This window comes from Anolis carolinensis, chromosome 2 (genome assembly GCF_035594765.1).
Source record: "Anolis carolinensis isolate JA03-04 chromosome 2, rAnoCar3.1.pri, whole genome shotgun sequence".
NCBI lineage: Eukaryota > Metazoa > Chordata > Lepidosauria > Squamata > Dactyloidae > Anolis > Anolis carolinensis.
In genome coordinates this window covers 70,965,777-70,987,876 of record NC_085842.1, presented here as the reverse complement: position 1 = coordinate 70,987,876, position 22,100 = coordinate 70,965,777, and the positions used below count along the sequence as shown (strand labels likewise).

Here is a 22,100-nt window from a genome sequence, read left to right as displayed (position 1 = left end):
GGGCTTGTGCATTCCTTTCTCCCACTGAAGACTCCTTCCTCTCCTGAATTCCTCCCTATTACCTATCTAACATTAACCAGGGCCAGTCCTACAAGTAGACAAAGTAAAATGGCATGCTCATTGCATCAGATTCATCAGCAAATTATTAGTTATTTATTTGGTTATTATTTATTATTTATTGTCAAACATAATTAGAAGTGCTTATGGGATTCTGTGTCACATGTACCAAAATAACTTCTGGTTCTACATATTTTGCTGGTGGGTGGACAGGGATGTGCCAATAGCTTATCTTCCTCAGGCAGTGAAGTGCCTTGAGCTAATCCTGTCAGCAATTATATATTTTTTTCCAACTGTATATAAGCAGGCAAGTTATAGCTACTGCTACAATACTTGTCCTTCTAACCAAGAATCTGAACGCCATTTCTGTTTGCGGGTGAAGTGGAGATGTCTGATGGCAGAACAAGACAGAAGGTGACTTTTAAGCTAATCTCCCCCCCCCCCCCGCCCCCATGTTCCAAATGATCAACGGTATTCCAAAAGCTCACACAATCCACTGGAATATGTTTTAGTGATAGAGTCAATTTACATGGCAGGAGTAAGAAGGAATAAATGAATTATCACTTATAACTAGGACAACTTTTAGTAAATTTGATTGTGTTTTCTACTCAATTGTTTCTAACTGGAGCCCAATATAGGGAGCGGTCAAGCCTCCTGTTTAAGGAGCTCCATTGGCTGCCGTTCATTTTCTGGACCCAATTCAAAGTGCAGGTGAATGGTTTGGGACCCTCCTACCTTTGTGATCGTCTCTCCGTTCATCAGGGGAGGCCCTCTTCTCGCTTCAGCCGCCATCACAAGCACGGTTGGTGGGGACGAGAGAGAGGGCCTTCTCTGTAGTGGCCCCCTGGCTCTGGAACTCGCTGCCTAGGGAGATCAGGCAAGCCCCCACCCTGATGGCGTTTCGGAAGAGCCTGAGAATCTGGCTTTTCACCCAGGCCTTTGGTTAAGATTGCCCATCCCCATCATAATCATAACTATATTCCTCGACCTTTCCTGCATTGGTCACACTTCTCCTGGTTTCTTGACATTACCTTAGGGCTCCTCTCATCCCAAATTGACCTCAAACGAATCTGTAGCACTTTTATCTATGTTTTGAGTTTACAACCTATAATGTGCACTTTGCTAATCTACTATTACAACCTCACTGTCTTTAAATTCTATGTTTTTAATAAGTGTGTTTTTATTCTTTTTGGTTAATGTGCAAATATTACAATTGGTGCATGTTATTGTTTATTGATGTATTGTATATTGTTATTGTTTTGTATTTGATATTTCTGTGAGCTGTCCCGAGTCCCCTCCGGGGGAGATGGTGGCAGGATATAAATAAACAACAACAACAACAACTTCTTCTTCTTCTTCTTCTTCTTCTTCTTCTTCTTCTTCTTCTTCTTCTTCTTCTTCTTCTTCTTCTTCTTCTTCTTCTCTCAATGAGGTAGTGGGAAAGGCATTAGTCCACCCATATCTTAAGTGTAAATCTGGTTGCAAACCATTTAAAGGCAAAATAGCTGTGCTTAGAACAAGAGCTATCAGCTCTATTTGGTAACTATGGCCTCATCTACACTGCCATATAATGCAGTTTAACTACATTATATGACAGTATAGAGAGGTCCAGAACTCTGCATATTAAGTGATAAGATGCATTCTTCAAAATGTATATTAATAACAGATATCTCAGCCATAAAAGTGTCCAAACCCCTATGTGAATGCAACCAAATACTTTAGTATCTGAGATTAGGGCTGTTGACGTTTCTTTTTAATTTCCTGCAGCAAAAAGAAACTGCAGTATCATACTAAATAACACTCATCCATATGAGGATAATCAATAGTGCTATTTAATAAATGCAGGATAATGAAAGATCGCTGGTTATCCTATCTGAAAATGTCCCTTCTAAAGGCAAACAATTTTCTTTATGGCTGTTTGATAGCTTGGATAATAGTTTGCATAGAATTATGCACTACCTGTATTACTTCTCCAGCCTGCTGTTATCTTTCTAGGATAGTTCTTTATTAGAAGAGAAAAGCTTATATGCAGACACACACACATACACACACACCCTGCAGCAGGAAAGACAAAAAAAGTCTTGCCAGCAGGAGAAACCATCTGGATGACAAGTCAGACTTGCTTGCCCACTGTGGATATTCAAATGTGTAAGAATGCTTTCTTTTTCATCATTCTTATATTTCAAAGGAAGAGTGATTAAATGCTTCACTATCTGAAATTGGAAGCTTGGAAAAGATCCTGGTTTTGGGCTAACACTCCCATCCATGGCAATACTCAACTAGGGGATTCTGGGAGCTGCAGTTTAGATGAATAACTTTGCTTTTTGTATCCTACCTTTCCTTCAACATGGAACATAAGGAAATATACAACATAAATGAAAACAAAGTATCATTTTAACAACTGGTGAAGCAAAACAAAACAAACTATCCTAAGAAGATACCACTAATTTGAAACATTATAAAAATAAGGCTGGAACCTGCTTACATTTTATTTGATATTAAGGGAAAGGAAGATGATGTCTGCAGATTTTGAACAGTAATTGGCTTTTGATTACATTTGAGAAAGAGATGGAGTATGAGGAAAGTATTTTTTCTTGCTTAAATTGTAAGTGTAAACATTCTAATGTGAGAATGTAAGATATGGCTATTGTGTATATGTATATGTCTATTGTGTATATGTCAAGAGGTTGAGGGGAGCTAAAGGTGATGACAGGCAGTAGTTGCTGATCACGCATTCCTAAGACTTTTTACTTGCATAGGACATTACTGAATCTATTTAAAGTGTTGACCACAGTTTATGGAATAACTTATCAGTTACTTTGAAAAACATTCAAGCATGAACATAATGTTTGGTACATTGTTGTAAAACAATCCTAATGTGTTTATTCCTTATGTTTTTGAATTATAAATAATAATCAGTTTGTAATTATTATTCTAGCCTGTATTACTAGTGAGTCTATAGTAACAGGACAACCTTGTTTTTACACTTAGGCAGTAGTTCTGTAACAGGGCTGGGGTGGGATTAGGTTTATGTTGGTTAGCACTTTTTTCTTTCTACTTATTTACATCTTACTGTGGTGTTATTAGATGTATTCTATATTTTCAGTTATGCATGTGTTTATGTATGTTATATAATAAAAAAAGAAACCGTATAAAAGCATTTTGTATATACATCGTAGAGGCACACAGGATATATACAGGAACTTCCGCTCTTAAGATCAGTAAAATGTTAAAAATCAGTTTAAAACATCAGAAGCTTATGTTTGAGTATTCCATGCAGAATCAATTGGGTTCAGTAATGATTTAGTGGCAAAGAGGAAAACATGGCTTCTTTCTTGGCAGCTGCATGTGTGTGTGCGCGTGTGTGCATATATGCACACACACATTTAGTAAACTGAAGGACCTTAGTTTCTAAAGAATGGCCTAAAGTGTGTCAGAGGCATATGGAAACATCAGGGGCAGCTCTGAAGCACTCATGAAAGGGAGGCCTGGAGTGAACGTGCCCTATTCCTAAGGGGTGAGCCAGCTGGCTAGGCTGAGTGTCTAGGAATTCTACCTTTTGTTATGGTGCCAACCAGGCTGCTCTGCCTTTCTGCACATGAAAGGGAACTGAATTGTATTGTATTATGGGGGGTGGCGGGGAAGTGGGGGAGAGAGGGCTCCTACTGTTGCTGACACAGGGAAACATCAAAGACAGAAGAGCACAGTGTTTTGTTTGTGTGTCCAGAATAAAGAGAAATTGGCACCGAAGCGCTAGGGTAAACATAGCCTCCTACAAGGGCTTCTTTTTTATTCATAGGGCTAGAATTTTTTAAAAACATCTTTCAACTATGTACAGCTGGTAGGAAATTGAAAATGAAGGTGATAGAGAGAAGACCAATTAATTCCTCTTGCCCACGGCTGGTTAAAGCTGAGGGCAATATTCTAAATTTTTCTGTACAGAGGGACAGGCATTAGAAGCAACAAGAGCAATAGACCAAACCTAAACAGGACATGCTGAAATGACAGGACTTTCAGTTTGTTTAAAGTTATTGTTATTATGAATATGTATTTCTTTTGCATACCCTCCACCTGCTTCAATTTGGATGAGACAGTCTTGGTTAATCCTCTGTCGCCCAACATTTCCAGCTACTTTCAAAAATGTTCAAGTTATCTTTCCACTACCCCATTTCCTCCTTTGTCTTTAGCTTATTTTGGTTGCTGTAAACTGAAATTGAATTGCAAAAGTAGTTTATACTCAATTAACTCAGAAATATGTTGATGAGCTTTGGTTAGCTCAGATGTCCAGTTTTGTGCCAAACAAAGATATGGATGTTAGGAAGCAGGATTGAAGGGACAAAGGTGCTGATCTTGGATAATCAATGGCTTGGCTCTCAATAAAAGAGTTAATAAATGCACATACTCTAAGCTTCAATTTCCATGAAGGAGCAGCAGACTCTCAACATCATGTGAATTGTATCAACATTTTGGGCTTGCCTGACTGGCAAACGAAGTCACCTATCTTTGCATACACACTATGAATCTCATGATTATGTGGCTTGGGAAATAGCCGGAGGGATTTGCCCAGCTTTTTCCATTCCCAGAAAATTATCTCAACTGAAGGATGGCTGTTACATTTTGATCCATTTATGAGAAGCAGTTTATATACATTTCATATATAAGGAATATATACAATATACAGTTGAAAGATACAAGTTACACAAAATCATAAAGCAATTTATTAAAGGGTTAAATACAATATAGTTTGTGGAGGTATAGCTGTTGCTGGGTTGATTCTTGATCTTCTTCTGGCCTTGAACTTGCACAACTTTGGATCTCCAGAAAATCATATATTTATTTGTGAGCCCTTATCGAACTATAAATTCTGGAGAGGGGGGTAGCCATGACTCGATAACATTGAGGCAAAAACTGAACCAGAAATCATGCTGATTATTATTTTCTTTTAAAAAATAATAATTAGGGGACAGATGGTGGGCTTAGGTGCAATATGGAGCCCATGATAGCACTGTGCCTACTCTGACTCAGAAGAAATTATTTGTAAGACTGAATCAATGAATATTATTTCAATTTTTAACACAGTACTTAAGTATTTTCATTATTCTCCATGTATTTTGTGTATTATGTATGTCATAACAAAGAGTTTCTGGATAAATGTGCAGCTTGTCAATTTTCTTACACATATATATGAAAAACATGATTATTTCTTGTTTCCACAGCAGGCTTATCCTCCCACAAAGCTGAGGAATCACTGGAGGTTGATTTCATTAATGCATAATACAAGGAGGCTTCTCAGACATTAATGAAGTCCATAAATTAATTACACACTTTGGCAGAGTTTCTCCTTTCATTGGTTTTAAATCTGATGTTCTTCAGTTTCACTAACTGCCCACATCTCTTATGTTGTGAACAAAGAAGTTACAGTATACTTCTTTCCTCATGTTCATCATGATTTTCTTCTCGAGTTTCCCTTCTGTACTAACAAATTTCACACTCAGATACTAGGCCTGTGTTTACTTAAATATACAACTTCAAATGTATGATCTTGTACACCTCACAAAATTCATCTGAATTATTCCTGAGAAAGTTTTGGAACCATTATCATTTTGATCTAGTTTTGGTATGGATTATCTTTTACAGTTTTATCACTGTCTGAATTGTTTCTACAAGCATTTTCTAAAATGTTTCTTACACAATCTTCAATCATCCCCAAGGACAGAACCTTTTCAGAAATATTGTCTTCTTCATTGTCCCACCTATGCAATGCCCTCCCCTTGGAGGTACACATAGCACACACACAACACCAGCACCAACTTGAAATGTTTTTTTGCCAAGGTATTTTAATTGAATAATCCTACTTCTTTGATTACACCTGCTGCTTTCCAATAATAATAATAATAATCATCCTCCTCCTCCTCCTCCTCCTCCTCCTCATCATCATCATCATCATCAGGACGGGTTCCAAACATAAAAGGCAAACATTAAATGCACGAACACAAAAATAATATACTCATAATAAGGTAAATTGACAATGTGTTGTTGATTCGTTCAGTCACTTCGGATTCTTCGTGATCTCATGGACCAGCTCACGCCAGAGCTCCCTGTCAGCTGTCACCACTCCAGCTCCTTCAGGGTCAAGCCAGTCACTTCAAGGATACCATCCATCCATCTTGCCCTTGGTCAGTCCCTCTTCCCTTTTCCTTCCATTTTCCCCAGCATCATTCTCTTCTCCAAGCTTTCCTGTCTTTTCATTATGTGGCCAAAGTACTTCATCTTTGCCTCTAAGATCCTTCCCTCCAGCGAGCAGTCAGGCACTATCTCCTGGAGTATGGACTGGTTGGATCTTCTTGTGGTCCATGGCACTCTCAGAATTTTCCTCCAACACCACATTTCAAAAGTTTTTATCTTCTTTCGCTCACCCTTCCTCATGGTCCAGCTCTTGCATCCATAGATTACTGTCACTGCCTCCACGTTTTCTCCCTCTATTTGCCAGTTATCAATCAGTCTGGCTGCCATAATCTTGGTTTTCTTGATGTTTAACTGCAACCCAGCTTTTGCTCTTTCTTCTTTCACCTTGATTATAAAGCTCCTCAGCTCCTTCTCGCTTTCAGCCATCAGGGTAGTACCATCTACATATCTAAGGTTGTTAATGTTTTTCCAGCAATTTTAACTTCAGGCTTGGATTCATCAAGCCCTGCACGTTTCATGATGTATTCTGCATACAAGTTGAATAGGTAGGTAAAGGCTTCCCCTGACATTAAGTCCAGTCATGTCTGACTCTGGGGGTTGGTGCTCATCTCCATTTCTAAGCCGAAGAGCCGGTGTTGTCCATAGACATCTCCAAGGTCATGTGGCTGGCATGACTGCATGGAGCACCGTTACCTTCCCGCCGGAGCGGTACCTATTGATCTACGCACATTGGCATGTTTTCGAACTGCTAGGTTGGCAGGAGCTGGAGCTAACAGCGGCCGCTCATGCTGCTCCTGGGGTTTGAACCTGGGACCTTTCGGTCTCCAGCTCAGTGCTTTAACGCACTTCGCCACTGGGGCTCACTTTTCAAGTATTTAGGTAATAAGAAATTCTGTTTGTATCTTCCAATGTATTCACATCTTCCCCACCCAGTTTTGTATGATCTGCTAACTTGATAAGGACTCCCTCCATGTCATCATCTAAATAATTAATAAAAATATTGAAGATCATCAGCGCAAGGACAGAACCCCGAGCCACTCCAGTTGAGGCCTCTTTCCCGTGAGAAGTACAGCACTGATGACTCTGGGCACAGTTTTCCACCAATTATGGATCCATCTGACAATGTCTTCACAAGATACTTGCAGAAAAACTCTTGTTCAATCCATTTTAATATTTCTCCTGGTATTGATGTCAGGCTGACGGGCAGTAGTTTCCTCAGTCTTTAATTCTTTTAAATGCTCTTTCACTCTTTTAGTGCTGAGTTTTTGTTGTATTTCCCAGATATAGATACTTCACTATTTTCCTACCTTAGTTATCTCTCACCCAAAATAGTACATGATATTTATTAATTGGTTCTTGTGGGAGAAAAAAGTATTCTGATTCAGAGACGCCTATACACATTCTCCTCCCATCATTCAAATTGCAAACAGGATTATTTGAGCCCATAACCAATGAAAGTTACCTTCTCAACTGGATATTTTCTAGAAATCCAGAAAGAAGTGTGGTATTTCCCTCCAGAGGGTTCATTTTAAAAGAGACAGTTTGAAAAGCTGTAATTTACTTTCCTTTATCTATATTTCTGCAGTTCCTTTTGTTCTGTTTGTGAGGTTAATTAACTAGTTTCTAAAGGGAGTTTATAATTTGAAACATTCTATCATTGATATAAAACATCTCTAGACATTTATTACATTTCTGAGGAATGGGAATCTTTTTCTAGACAAGTGAATTGGACGTATCCAGCAACCTCTATACTGTCCTTTGAAATTAAGTAGTATTTAGTTTTGTTGTGCTTAGAAAACAAATAACATAAATTCAATTTATCTGTGGATTTTATCACATAAAGCTGTTATTGCCATCCATAGCAGATACATTCAATAGTCAATAGCAGATACATACTGAGATGAACTTTTTTGTTATCACTTCTCTCTTCATAGATAAAATTTATCAGAAGCCTCAACCCTCAAATACCAGCAGAACATTCATCAACAGTCTGTGGTCATGACGATAGTCCAGCCAAGAGGCAAAACAGTAGCACAATAACACAACAGAGTGTCTGTTCCAGGGCCTTCAACCGAATACCAGAGAGTTCAGAGTACAAGGTTAAATCAGAATCTGTATGCCTAAATCCAGAGTTTATACCAGATTGCAAGAGTTTGGAGTTGTAACTTCTAGCACTGATGTTGCAGTCAGCAACAATGTTCTCAGGTATTACCTGTTGCTGGCTCATTTCTTAGCTAGTCTCAAGGACTTGCACAGTTGACATCTCTCTCTCCTTGCAGGTCTATGACAGTTGGAACAGTTAACTCTTCCTTAGCATGCTCAGAGGAACTTGCTTGCACTTGTTCTGCAGGCTGAGAAGTAGCAACTCTTTCCATGGCTTCTCCTTCAAAGCTTGATTGAGGGAGCTAATGGGCATTGTTGGCCTCCAGCTCTACCACTGAGCCTTCAACCAATATCTCCTCAGACTTGTTTTCAAAGCTATCCACAACACAATTGTTCCAAATCATCACTCCACGGTCCCAAGATCATACTTCTGCATACCCTCACAACTCCACCCTCCCACTCCTCTGATGCCCCTATTTCATTTTTAAAGCAATTTTGTTGTTCCAGCAACCTACTACTACATAACTTACTTTTTCACAATTTATTGAAATAAACAGCTTCCCTCAAGGACTATCTCCCAACATTCTTCACCATTACCTATGCTGGCTGGTGCAAGGTGCAATCCAAATACTTCAGGATGGCTTCCTAATTCCTGCCTCTGACTCTGTCATACTACAATACATAATTGTAGCACTATGATTTCACTCAAACTGCCCATGGTTCCAGCCTATGGAATTCTGGGGTTTGTAGTTTAGGAAAGGCTTTATTTAGAATACTTATCCAGAAAGCTGCTCTATTGTCTCTCCAAAATACAAACTACAGGATTCCATAGGATGATGATATGGCAGTTCCAGTGGCAATAATAATAATAATAATAATAATAATAATAATAATAAGAATAAGAAGAAGAAGAAGAAGAAGAAGAAGAAGAAGAAGAAGTTTATTTATATCCCACTTTTTTCTCCATATGGAGACTCCAAGTGACTCACAATTAAAAGCATTTCAATACAACATCAAATATACAAATATTAAAACAGTATTAAACAACATTAATATCACAACAATACAGGTTTAAATCATAAAGGTATATAAACTCACATCACAAAATCTCAGCAGCCCTTGATGGTACTATAATTGTACAGTGTAAATAGATTCCTGGCCTTCAGTATTCTACTTCAGTGGTGAAAGCTTTACAAAATTGTCAGGCTGGCTTTCCTATGCTGCATATATAGAAAGGTTTCACCAGTTTTCTTAATTGTCATTTACTTAATCTGCTCTTTTCTCATTAAGTAGTTTTGTAGACATGAAAAAGTATAGAAACAAAAGCACAGAAATAAAATGATGTGGGTGTGGCCCCTTAATGAGTATTTTGATTTGATAAGATTTGAGAAAAATATTGAATAGGTTTAAGCTAAAGATAGTATAGATGCAACTTATTACGGAAGAAACAGAATTTGCTGAGAGCAAGTGAAGCTCAGTATTTTTCAGATGCATATATACAGCCAGCAGCATGTACTCTCCTGTTCACTGAATATGAAAGTAGCTGGCCTATGATGACACTGAGAGCAAAAACCCTTCAAAACCCAATTACAACCCAATGTAAGCAAAACCACCCAGAAATTTCAAGAGAACCAATGTAACGGCAGCACGGATGCTAGTCTTCTTGGATGTGGAAGAGCTAGGCTCAAAGCATGGTTCACAACACCAACTTTGTGTGTGGCCTTGGCTCACCACCAGTTTCACGGACTTTCCAGATTTATTGGGGGAAGGGTAAGAAGAAGGAACATCATGTACACATTGTGGGCTGGAAAGATACACATATGGTAGGTAGATAAAAACCATCCATTGCACATGCATCTAACAGCTGCAGTTAAAAAGATTCTAGTCATGTCATACTCTATCATTGTCCGCATGCCTCTCCTAATTGCTTTTCAAAGTTTTTTTTTTGTAGTTTCCACCTCATTTTTGATAAGCCCATGACACATATGTTTGATTACAACTCCCAGAATTCTGCAGCCTCTCACTATGGTAGTTGCAGTCCCCAAAAGGAACTTTCCCCAAGCTCTGATTGTGGAAATAAATAATGCATTTTTTGAGGGGTATGAAATTAATTTTGTTTGTGTGTTGTTTACATGAAAGTTTTAAAAATTTAGAAGCTAGGTAAGTTGCTGAAAGGGAATTATAAAGGAGACTTATGATGCATAAAAAAAAACTAAAACAACTTTAAAAAATAATGTTGGACTTTTTTGAAGCAGATCCTGATGAGAACACTTCAGAAAACTTTACATATACTCCTGTTTGGACTACAGCCAGCAAAACCAGGTCTAACAATAACATACTACCACATTGAGCATGATGATCAAGCCTTCCATATCCATGGATTCAACATCCATAGGTTGAAAATATTGAAACAAAATACAAAAAGCAAATTTTATTTTGCCATTTTATATAATGGGTACCATTTTTGCAACACCATGATTTATAATGAGAATTGAGCATCTGTGGATTTGAAAAAAAAAATTTAATTCCAAAAAGCAAAATTTTACTGTCTTACATAAGTTCTACCATTTTACTATACATTTGTGGAGTTGATCTAAATTAGTTTCTTTGGCACTGGCTTTATCACATCTTCATTCAGATGCCTGCAACCAGGCCTGTAGCGAGGGGGCGGTTTTAGGGGTTCAACCCCCCCCCCCCCACGAAATTTTTCAGGTTATAAAAAAAAACCTGGTTTACTCATGAATTTTAACTGGTTAACCAAATCCCCATGCTAAGTCTATGAGACGCAAAACATTAAGAGTCCCTCCAGGCACTATTTCAAGCAGATATTGACAGGTTTGTAGCGGGGAGAGGTGTGTGCTAGGGGTTCACCCCCCCCCCCCCGAAATTTTCAAAACCCCTCCCGAAATTTTTTTCTGGCTACGGCCCTGCCTGCAACTATACCACATCTAAGGTAATTTTTATTACCCTTGAGGTCTGTGGTCAGGATCTTACTTTGAGCAAAGAATTATGATAAATTTGATTTAACACTTATGGTACTCACTCATTCAACCATCCACTGCCTCATTGAACAAACAGATGTCATGTCTTCATGATGTGTGATACATTCAGCAGGACATTCAACAGAACTATACCAATGGAGCTTTCCACTCCAATGGCAATCAATTAAATATAGTATACCATATATTCCAGTTCAGGCAGGTTTTCTTAAGATGAAAAGACAAGAATTCAAAGAGGATGTCAGCAGTCTGGCAAGCAGCAGGTCAACATCCTCAGGCTGTACAAGCTGAAAAGAAAACTATATATAAAAGAGGCTCATTGTTGATTTAAAGTTTGGATCATAATCCTTGAATGTAGAAAACCTAAACCAGGTGTGTCCTGCCCAACTGGACTGAACTAGATTTAATTTGAGACAGGCACATTATTTCCCTGACAATTATAATCTTAGAGCTGTCTCTAGGCCTTGTCATGAAGTCCCCACAGAGCTACATGCCACATCACCATTTTAGCTGATGTGGCTCCTATGTCAGTTGGGCAGTGAATCCTATGTCTGTTCACTTTTCAGATTCTTTTTAAAATGTCCAGGTTTCCCTCCGCCATTTATCCTCATCGTATTTCAATGATTACGGATTGAATTAAAAGAGCCAAAGCATTTTGCATCCTATTAACTCAGCTGAGTGGGAAGAAAAAGGAGCAGAATCTTACTTGGGCAAAGGCAAACTGCTGCAGCTTCTTCTAAGTTTTATGTTCTTTCTCATTAATAACTTTAGCTATCTTGAGGACACTTTGATGTTGCCTGATCACATATGTCTCAGGGGGGAGTAACTAAGGAGCTATGCAAGGTGGTGAATCTATTTTCAGGAGATGTTCAGTCTCTTAGTTTGCTCCAGACTAAACTAATAATGGAGCTCCCTATGGTGCAGTGTGTTAAAGCATTGAGCTGCTGAACTTGTAGACGGAAAGGTCCCAGGTTTGAATCCGGGGAGCGGAGTGAGTGTCCGCTGTTAGCTTCAGCTTCTGCCAACCTAGCAGTTTGAAAACATGCAAATGTGAGTAGATCAATAGGTATCGCTCCGACGGGAAGGTAATGGCACTCCATGCAGTCATGCCGGCCGCATGACCTTGGAGGTGTCTATGGACAACACCAGCTCTTCGGCTTAGAAATGGAGAGGAGCACCAACCCCCAGAGTCGGACACAATTGGACTTAACATCAGGGGAAACCTTTACCTTTACCTTAAAATAATAATAATAATAATAATAATAATAATAATAATAATAATAATAATAATAATAATAACTTTATTTCTACACTGCCCTATCTCCCAAAAGGGACTCAGGGCGGTGAACAACAAAAGATCGGCAAGCCGATCAAGATCAATGCCTGAAAAACATAACATAAAAACATTTCAAATAATAAACAATCAAGTAGACAACATCGGGATATACTTATAAAGCAACTCAAAATAACAGGTGAAAAATGTTAAATATACAAAATAAAATAATTGGGACACATTGCTCTAATGACTCTAATAATGGTCAGAAGTAATTATCACAATTAAAATATATCATACAGTTAACAATAGGCCATCCGGACAAAGGTTAGTCTCCATGAACTGGGTCAAAATTTAAACAAAGTGCTAATCTTCCTCCTCCCCATATGCTTGAGTACACAAGTAAGTTTTTAACAGCTTCTTAAAGGAGCTGAGGGAAGGAAACGAGGGTAGTTGTTAGGCAAAGGAATCCAGTGCAGTTTCTGTTCTTCAGCAACAAATACAGATACTCAGCAAACTATTAAACAAGTATCTAGTTAATTATGTGCATTCTTTATATGGGACCTCAGCAGGGGAACCTCAGTAACCCTCCATACTTTCCATAAATAGCAGAACTGAGTAAGAAGAAGAGCAATATAAAAATCTCCCAAACACGTACAGTAGATGTAAGAGATTGGCTGAAAATAATAAATTTGGTAATAATATAACTTTGTAATTGGGAGCCAGCATGTGAAAAAGACTTTACTTGATTTTTCCTTTATTCTTTTTGATGCTGTGGAACTGCTCCGCTTCCTCCTTCCACAACTCTGCCAAGAAATGTGCCATAACGCAATCATTGCTAAAGGTTAACAATCTGAAACCTGATGTCATTTTTCTAAATTACTGCAACAGTTGCTCTATTTGTATGTGATAAGAAGGCTCTATGTATCTGTATGTGTTAAGAAGACTGTTTGAATCAGCAAGGCCAAGTTAGTTAAATAAATTGAAAGATGAATTGTTGATTAGTCGCATTTCATTCCATACTACTTAATGAATGATTAATCTTAATAAGTAAGGATACAAAGGTCTGTTGGCAGCTTTTAAAGGAAGGTTTCATGATTCCGAGAGATCTCTAGTGTGAGAATTAATTCTCACACTGACAAAGGTCTTAAATTCAAATTGTAGCTGTGGTGGGATTGTGATAAGAATGTTTTTTGAACACATGAGTGATTTCCACTCATCAGCTTGGATAATATTTGAAAATGTTCTTTCTTAGACTCCATTTCACAGAACGCTCCAGCCACCGTTTCCACTTAAGAAGGTGTTTCATGGAATGCTATTTCTTGATAGTTAAATTTATTGTTTTAGTCCCATTGAGTCTAATACATTGGCATATTAAGATCCTGTTAAACTATGTCAAGACACCTCTGTCCCAGCAGATGATCTGGGTGCTGAAAATTTTCACAGAATCCTTCCTACTCTTGCCCTCTGTGGCTTACTTTACTAATCACTATTTAGGAAGTTATGGTCTATGGTTGGAAAGCATATTTCTTGAGTTCATATATTTTATTTGCTCTTTTCTTCTCCTTTACAAATGAAAGTTTTTTCAAATACTACTTCCCACGAACATGCTGAGAATAATCTTGAACATAGAATCATTGGGAAGGACAATGTAGTTTAATTTTTGCCGTAAAAGAATACACTACTAATGCACTCCTGGAAGATGGTCATTCAACCTCTGTTTAAAATAGAGACCACCACACTTCAAGGAAGTCTAGTGCATTGTTGAACAGTTCTTACTCTCATGAAATTCTTCCTAATGTTTAAATAAAATCTATTTCCTTCTAATGTGAATACTCTAGTCTCTGAAATGTCTGAAAACAGGCTTGCTCTATCATTCACATAACATCCCTTCTAGTATTTCAAGACAGCTGGCATATAACTTCTCAATCTTAGCTTTTCCAGGCTAAATATTACTAATTCTGAGCTTATTGATATAGTTAATATCGGTTTTTTCAATACATTCTAAAATACTATTATAAATCATAAAAAATTACAATTTACAGCATAAGGAAGGGAAGAAGGAAAAGCCAAAGGAAGAGAGAAGGAGCCCAAGAGGCAATGGGAAGAGAAGAAGGCAATTTATCAACACACGATTGGTTAATAAAGACTTAAAATAGTGTATAACAACTAAAATAATGTATAAATATTAAAATAAATAGAGCATCCCTACTTCGCACATTTTCATTTATTGCGGGTGGTCCTGGAACCTAACCCCTGCGATAAGTGAGGGAACACTGTAATTCCAGAGTGATGTTCTCTCAGGTTAAAAAACAGTATTTTTAATTTGCAGTTTTTCACTTTTGTGGGGTCCTGCACCATTCACCCCAGCAAAGGTGGAGCACTTACTTACTGCACACCAAACAATGTAGCCATTTGAACAGGCATGCTAGTGATAAAAATGCCACACCAAGACCAGTTCAGATCTCATTTTGCCAAGCTTATTGAAGTACTTGGGGCTAGTCACCGAACAAATGAACATGTTAGACTGTCGTGGCATAAAAGGCAAAATGGAATGGTGGGCAGAAGGAATCTTATTGTTATTTTTAATTACCCCCAAGTTAGTCGTCCCCATGAATGACAGGTCTCTAAGTCACCCTATCCTCAACAGCCCTGCTCAGGTTTTGCACACTCAGGGCCATGGCTTCCTTGATTGAGTCTATCCATAATATGATGATGATGATGATGATGATGATGATGATGATGATGACGACGACGACAACAACAACTTTATTTTTCTATCCCGCCACCATCTCCCCATAGGGACTTGGAGCGGCTTACACAAGACCTAGCCCAAAAACAAATAACAGGAAAAATAAAATACATATAAAACAGCAAACTTCACCCAGGTAAAATGCATTAAAAACAAATAACCCAATATAATAACAGTAAAACCAATATAAAAACATAGGATAATAACATAGACGGACCACTACTCAAGAAAACGGTATAAAATTGGAGGAAAGGTGTAAGCAAAAGTGCAAAGTTATGTATTATGGTGCCATTTGGGGCAAGAGTACAAGGTGCTCAACATTCTCAGCGAGAATTGGAGTGAGATCGGGCTTCAAGTTTCTACCAGGAGAGAAAAAATAAAGTGCAAAAGATAATGGAATTCAATCAAGTGGGGTTTTGGTCATGGGGCTAGATTATTCAAAGGCACACTGGAAGAGCAAGGTTTTTAACTTCTTTTAAAAAGATGATAGGGAGCAGAGCTGGCCCTAGGTTTTTTTGCTATGTAAGGGCCGCCTCCCCCCCCCCCCCCCCGAAATTACGTCCCTCCCAACATACTGGCGGCGGCGGCGCTCTCTCCAGCTGTGGAACTACGAAGGCCTCCAGGAAGGCCTCGCTTTCTCACGAGGTTTTGCAAAATCTTGCAGAAATCTTGTGATATTTCACAAAATCTCGCAGAAATCTCACGATATTGCGCGAGATCTTGCAGAAATCTCGTGATATTTCGCAAGATCTCTGTGAGATTTTGCAAAATCTCACGAGAAGAGCGAGGACTTCCTCATTCCGCGGCGAGCGACCCGATGGTTGCTGCCGCCGCCGCCTAGAGAGCGCCTCTCAAGGGCTGCGCCTGATGCGGCGGCTTCAACAGCCTCCATGATGAACTGGCCCTGATAGGGAGAGATGGAAATTGGAAGTATGTGGTTAATTACATAGTTTTAGATTCTTTTGAATCTTTTTAAAAAATCTAGATGTTGTCATTAGAATTAATGAAGTACTGTGCGCCCCGCATATCCATGGAAAATGCATTTCCAGTTTTTGTGTGGATACACAAACCTGCAGATAATAGTAAACCCTATAGGAATGAAATATCTCTTGCTGAACAATATCATAGATATTCATGTGTCAAACCCAAGGCCCATGCCCCAAATTTGACCTGCCATGTCATTTTATTTGGCCCTCCAGATACTGGACTACAACTCCTGTATTCTTCATCATTAGATATTAAGACTAGATCTGATGGGATTTGTGATACAGTAACACCCAGAAGGCTGAACTTTGTTGTATTTATGCAAAAGCCCTCCCGGCCACCGCCAATACCTAAGCATCAAGTGTCAGATGCATCCAAAAGGACCCCCAAACTGCGGACCTGTGTCTTCGGGGGAGTGCGACCCTATCGAGCACAGGTAGCCACCCTATACACTGATCTGACATACGACTGACCCAGAGGACCTCTGTCTTGTCAGAATTGAGCTTCAGTTTGTTCGCCCTCATCCAGGCCATCACAGTGGCCAGGCACTGGCCCAATATCCGAGGGGCTTCCTTGGAATTAGGTGGAAATGAGTAGTAGAGTTGAGTGTCATCTGCGTAGAGATGACACCGAACTCCAAAACTCCAGATGACCTCATCCAGCGGTTTCATGTAGATGTTGAAAAGCATAGGGGCCAGAATAGAACCTTGCGGGACCTCACAGGTCAAGGGCCATTTCCATCTGAAATGCCTTCTTCCTCTTTTCACAAGGCTTTACCAAGCATTCTTGTTTTTTCTAGAGAGTAATGTCTTCTCATTATGTGTCCAAAGTAGGACAGTCTCAGTTTACTCATCATAGCTACTAGGGAAAGTTCAGGTTTGATTTGCTCTAGGATGCATTGGATTTTTTCCCCCAGCAGTCCATAGTTTCCATAAAAGGAATTTAGTAGCATCGCATTTCTGCATGAGCTTTCATGGATACTAATCCACAGTGGAAGTGATGGAGTACAATATTACATCCCGGGTATTAAAGCACATTTATACCGTTGTGGAAGTTAGAACAGAATATAATTACAGAAATAAACACATTGTGACCCTGGCTTCCCAAAGTATAGTAGGAGGATACAGATGGTCTTTCAAGTAAATTGGTCAGTATGTCTCAGCCTAATTTATGTCAGTGAGTACTGAGGAGGATAAGGAGAGGAAAGATCCGTGTGCTCTCAAAAGACAGAGAGATGCAAAGAAGCAGTGGGAATATTGTTCAAAATCATCAGTCAGGGTGCATCTACACTGAAGAATTAATGCAATTTGACACCATTAACTGCCATGGCTCCGTGCTATGAAATCTTGAGAGTTGTAGATTTATGGTTTTTGCCAAGAAGTGCTGGTATCACACCACACTACAAATCCCAAGATTCCATAGCATTAAGCCATGGCAGATAAAGCTATGTCAAACTGCATTAATTCTACAGTGAACAGCCAGTCTCAGTTCAGTACTTACCTTTGCTACACAACTGTGTTTGTTGTCCTCTCTTGCCTACATAACAATCATCTCAGCATAATAAAGTCCATTTCATTATAGTGAAATAGTGAGCAGGGGTGGGTAGAAAAGGGGAGACTTTGCTGACTTAAATTCCAGTCCAGATAACTATATCTGCTAGGGCCCTCTTTGCTTATTCTTCTTCGTTTATTCAGGAAGCAATCATTTCTCAGTGACAAAAATGACATAAGTGCCGAGGGTGCCAACAATTCTCTGCTTGTGAAAGCTGCAGGCTGTGCTTTCTGTGTGACAGCCCTCTCAGGGTTCAGTGCATTAGAATAAAGAGAGAGGCCATCTTATGAACACACGAGGGCTTCATTTAAGCTCTAATGATCCTAACTAAGGATTATCTAGAAGAAAATCCGATTGTGCCGAGCCCTTCAGTGTGGTAGGCATTGAGCCAATTAATCTGGTTTACATGCATCCTCTTATTCCTGGCCTTCACAAAGTGGTTCCTTTTTTTAGAACTTAGTGCGAAAAATGTTGGGTTTTGACATGATAAGAATATTGTTGCAAACACCGCTGTGCTGCTCTGCTGGTGGGTGGAATGAAGTAAAAAAAACAAAACAACAACAACAGTGTATACAAACATGAGCTTCTTCTTTTCTGGCCTAATCAGTTTCTTGGCTAAATAAACAACAACCTCTTTTTGAGTTCTGTGAGGCTTATTATAATTTGAGATTGCAAACACAATAACAAGTCCCAATATATCTATTTTAACAATACAAGAAACTGCATATTAAGTTTGATGCATAGGCACCATCCCAAATGTTCCATGCATACAATGAGGTGCCAGCATGGGATTTCACTGCAGGATTCTTTTGCCTATGTTTGAATGCAAATATTGAAGCCCTAATTTTTTTAAAAAAAAAAAAAAGTAAAAGAAACAAATGAATTGCAAAATTAGACTATTGAGATTTTACTTTTCTGTTCCCTCTGAAAATTACAACTGAAAATCTCAGTTTACACAAATTGGAAGATGTGGCCATGTTCTGATTTGGTTCCTTGAAAAATAACCCACTTTTTTTTTTACATACCCATAGCTAGTTGCCTGCAAGTCAGGTCTCAAACTGGAATGGAGATTCAAAAGTTCAAAGGCAAATGAACATCATAAAAAAACCCAAATTACTATATCATTTTATTTCTCTGTCAGATTGAGCTGAATTTTCAGACACAGTATTTTTTTAAATGGCAAAACTGCAATAAATATGCAGGTTTACGTTGTCTCTTAGCTACTACATTCAAATCAACAGATATAAGTGAAGCCATTCTATTAGCAGAGGATCCAAAAAAGGGTATGGTGGTGGTGGTGGTGGTTGTTGTTGTTATTATTATTATATTTATACTCTGCTTTATCTCCCCAAAGAGGACTCAAGGTGGCTTGATATTAAAGCATTAGTATACAATTCAAAATACATAACTATACAAACTTTAAAGCAGAATTAAACACTAATAAAAAACCACAGCTTAAATATTCAGAGTTAAAGTCACAGCACCCCCTGATTAGATCTTAAACACCTGAATTTTTAAAATCCTATCTGAATAAAAAAGTTTTAGTTTGCCACCGGAAGGACAGCAGGGAGGGGGCTATTTTGGCTTCCATTTTGGGCAGGGAGTTCCAGAGTCGAGGGGCAGCCACCAAGAAGGTAGGCGTACTCTCTTGTTTCCACCAACTGAGCTTGAAATGGAGGTGGGTCTGAGAGAAGGGCCTCTCCTGAAGATCTCAGGGCCTGAAATTTCCAAGGACTCTTCAGAGGCAGCCCCACGTAGAGCATGTTACAACAATCCAGATGGGATGTAACTAAGGTATGTACCACCATGGTCATATCAGGTTTCTCAAGGAACCTGCGCAGTTGGCATACAAATTTTAATTGTGCAAAGGCTCTCCTGGTTATTGTAGATACGTGGGCCTCCAGGTTCCATGCTGGGTCCAGGAGGACCCCTTAACTGCGGACCTGTGTCTTCAGGGGTAGTGTGGCCCCATCCAGCACAGGATGGATCCATATTCCCTGATCTGCCTTGTGAAGAGATATCCTAAATCTTGCTGGGAGGGATGTCTTTCTGCCCATTGTGTGTACATGTTTGACAATTGATATGAAAATGTATATCATGAAAGCTAGAAAATAGATCTACAGGGAGGAGGACTTTTGACGTTTAAAACCCAGTACAAAGATTTGAAAAAAGTAAATTTCTAATCAACAATTCAAAGCAGGCCAGTTGACTCTGAGCTACTTAAATCTAATATCATGTGAAAGTAATGATAGGGTCACCTTAGTACTGCCGTAAATTGAAAACAACTTGAAGCCACACATCATTACTACCACCACCACCACCATCATCATCATCAACAACGACAATAACAACAACGGGAATCCTGTACCTTGACATTATTAGGTATAGTTTAATCCCCCGTCCTGAGTAGGTTGAATGTGGTGAAACATAATATTGCTGAGATGCTGAACAGAAGGGGCATTCCCAAGTGCATTCCTTCCCTCCTTTCATGTCATTCACATCTCAGGTGGAAAAGAGAGTTCATGGGCAGCAGCTGCTGCAGCTTCTCAGATAGCATGCAATGAGGAAAAAAGAGAAAGGAGGGGCAGTGAACACAATTACTATGGCACTGGAGCACCCTTGGTATCTCATCTCTCTCAATTTGTGCAATTGTGCTGATTCACTGATTCATGTTCCCATAGTCATACTTCCGTATACCTTCATAATCCCACATTCTGTACTTCTGCTGGTTGTATTATTATTATTATTATTATTATTATTATTATTATTATTATTATTATTAAATGATTTTGCAGTTCCAACCATGACTAATCTTTTAAAAGCCAAATATTATAGTAAATATAAAATGGTTCAGGAATAGAGAGACAGGAGAGAGTGGGAAAGAAGGAAAATACCACTACCCTACATCACTTTATGGCTGATTATGTCAGCACTGACTGTGAATGGATCTGTTGCACAATACTTTGGATTGGCAGCTATGTTTTTCTCCCATCAATAGCAGGGGATAAACATGAGGAGAAGGCAGGCTGACAATGGGATGCACATGGGGTCGTGTGATAGAGACCGTCACCAAAGGTGAAGGTAGTGCTTCAATGACAGTTTGTTTCCCTTATTAGTGGCAACAAATTGACTTCCCTGTTGGTAAAAAGTAGAATTACTTGAATTAATTTTCAGGCCTAATGTCTGAAAGCCTAGTACTGGAACATTAAGTATCAAGCAGAGCAGCTGCAGTGGCCCTGCCACCATCTTTCTTCTCCATAATGTCCATGGGTCCTGGCTTAATGCACATTATGACAGGACCTGGAAGATTGTGGCAGCTGCTGCTATCAGTCCCTGCACTTTTCTTTACAGCACTGCCCCATTAAATATCTATATGTGTATCTATATCTGTATGTTTATTTTTCAAATATCTTCCATGGTGGACCACAGCATTTGTATAAAGTTGCCAGAGGCCACTGTCTAGCCCTGCAAGGAGCTCTCAGAATTGCTTGGGAGATAGAAAGTGGTCTCTATGTTTCAATTGTTTGCAACACTGCCCTTCAACTAACATTGGATGTGTCTAAAAATAAAATGGCTGAGCAATAAAAAAAGAGAAAGGGAGAGGGCGAGCAAACTGGTTAGGCTGGTTAAAAGCCAGGCAGAAGAGTCTCCAAGACTTCCTTTGGCAGGCTTCCTATAACAATTCTCTTGGCCATTATTCAGGACACATGGGGGGAAACCAGTTTATGATTTGTTTTTTAACTGTTAAAATTTACACCAAGGTTAGTAAATCTCAAAAAGGTGCACTTGCAAAATGGACAATGGGTCACAAGTAACTGATTTGCAAGGAGATATATTTTTGATAGCATCTAACTAGGGTCCCATCTATAGTGTCACATAACGCAGTTTGAATGTGCATTATATGGTCAATGTAGACTCATAATGTAGTTTCTGCATGGCAGTGCAGATGGGGCCAAAGTCAAAGGTAAGACAACATAGAACTAAGTTACTTCATTGATATAATGCGTAATGGTTTCTCTGTTACCTTTACAGAGTATTTTAGAGGCATATTGAAAAATTACTGCACCAGCTATTTCCATTCCTGGAGGTATGTTATCAGATCATAGTGATACCTGGCATAGTTATCTACAGTTTGGATTACTGTTATCTGCTCTTTATTGAGCTGCTTTTGAAGGAGGTTTAGAAACAGTAGCAG

General features: G+C 39.0%; 1 long non-coding RNA gene across 1 annotated transcript in view; it reads left to right on the top strand.

The window, feature by feature from the left end:
- Positions 1-262: 262 nt before the first annotated feature.
- Positions 263-22,100, top strand: part of LOC134296059 (uncharacterized) — a 32,907-nt gene continuing 11,069 nt past the window's right edge. The window contains exon 1 of the long non-coding RNA XR_010002628.1: positions 263-471. This is a non-coding gene — a long non-coding RNA (uncharacterized LOC134296059). The remainder of the gene's footprint in view (positions 472-22,100) is intronic.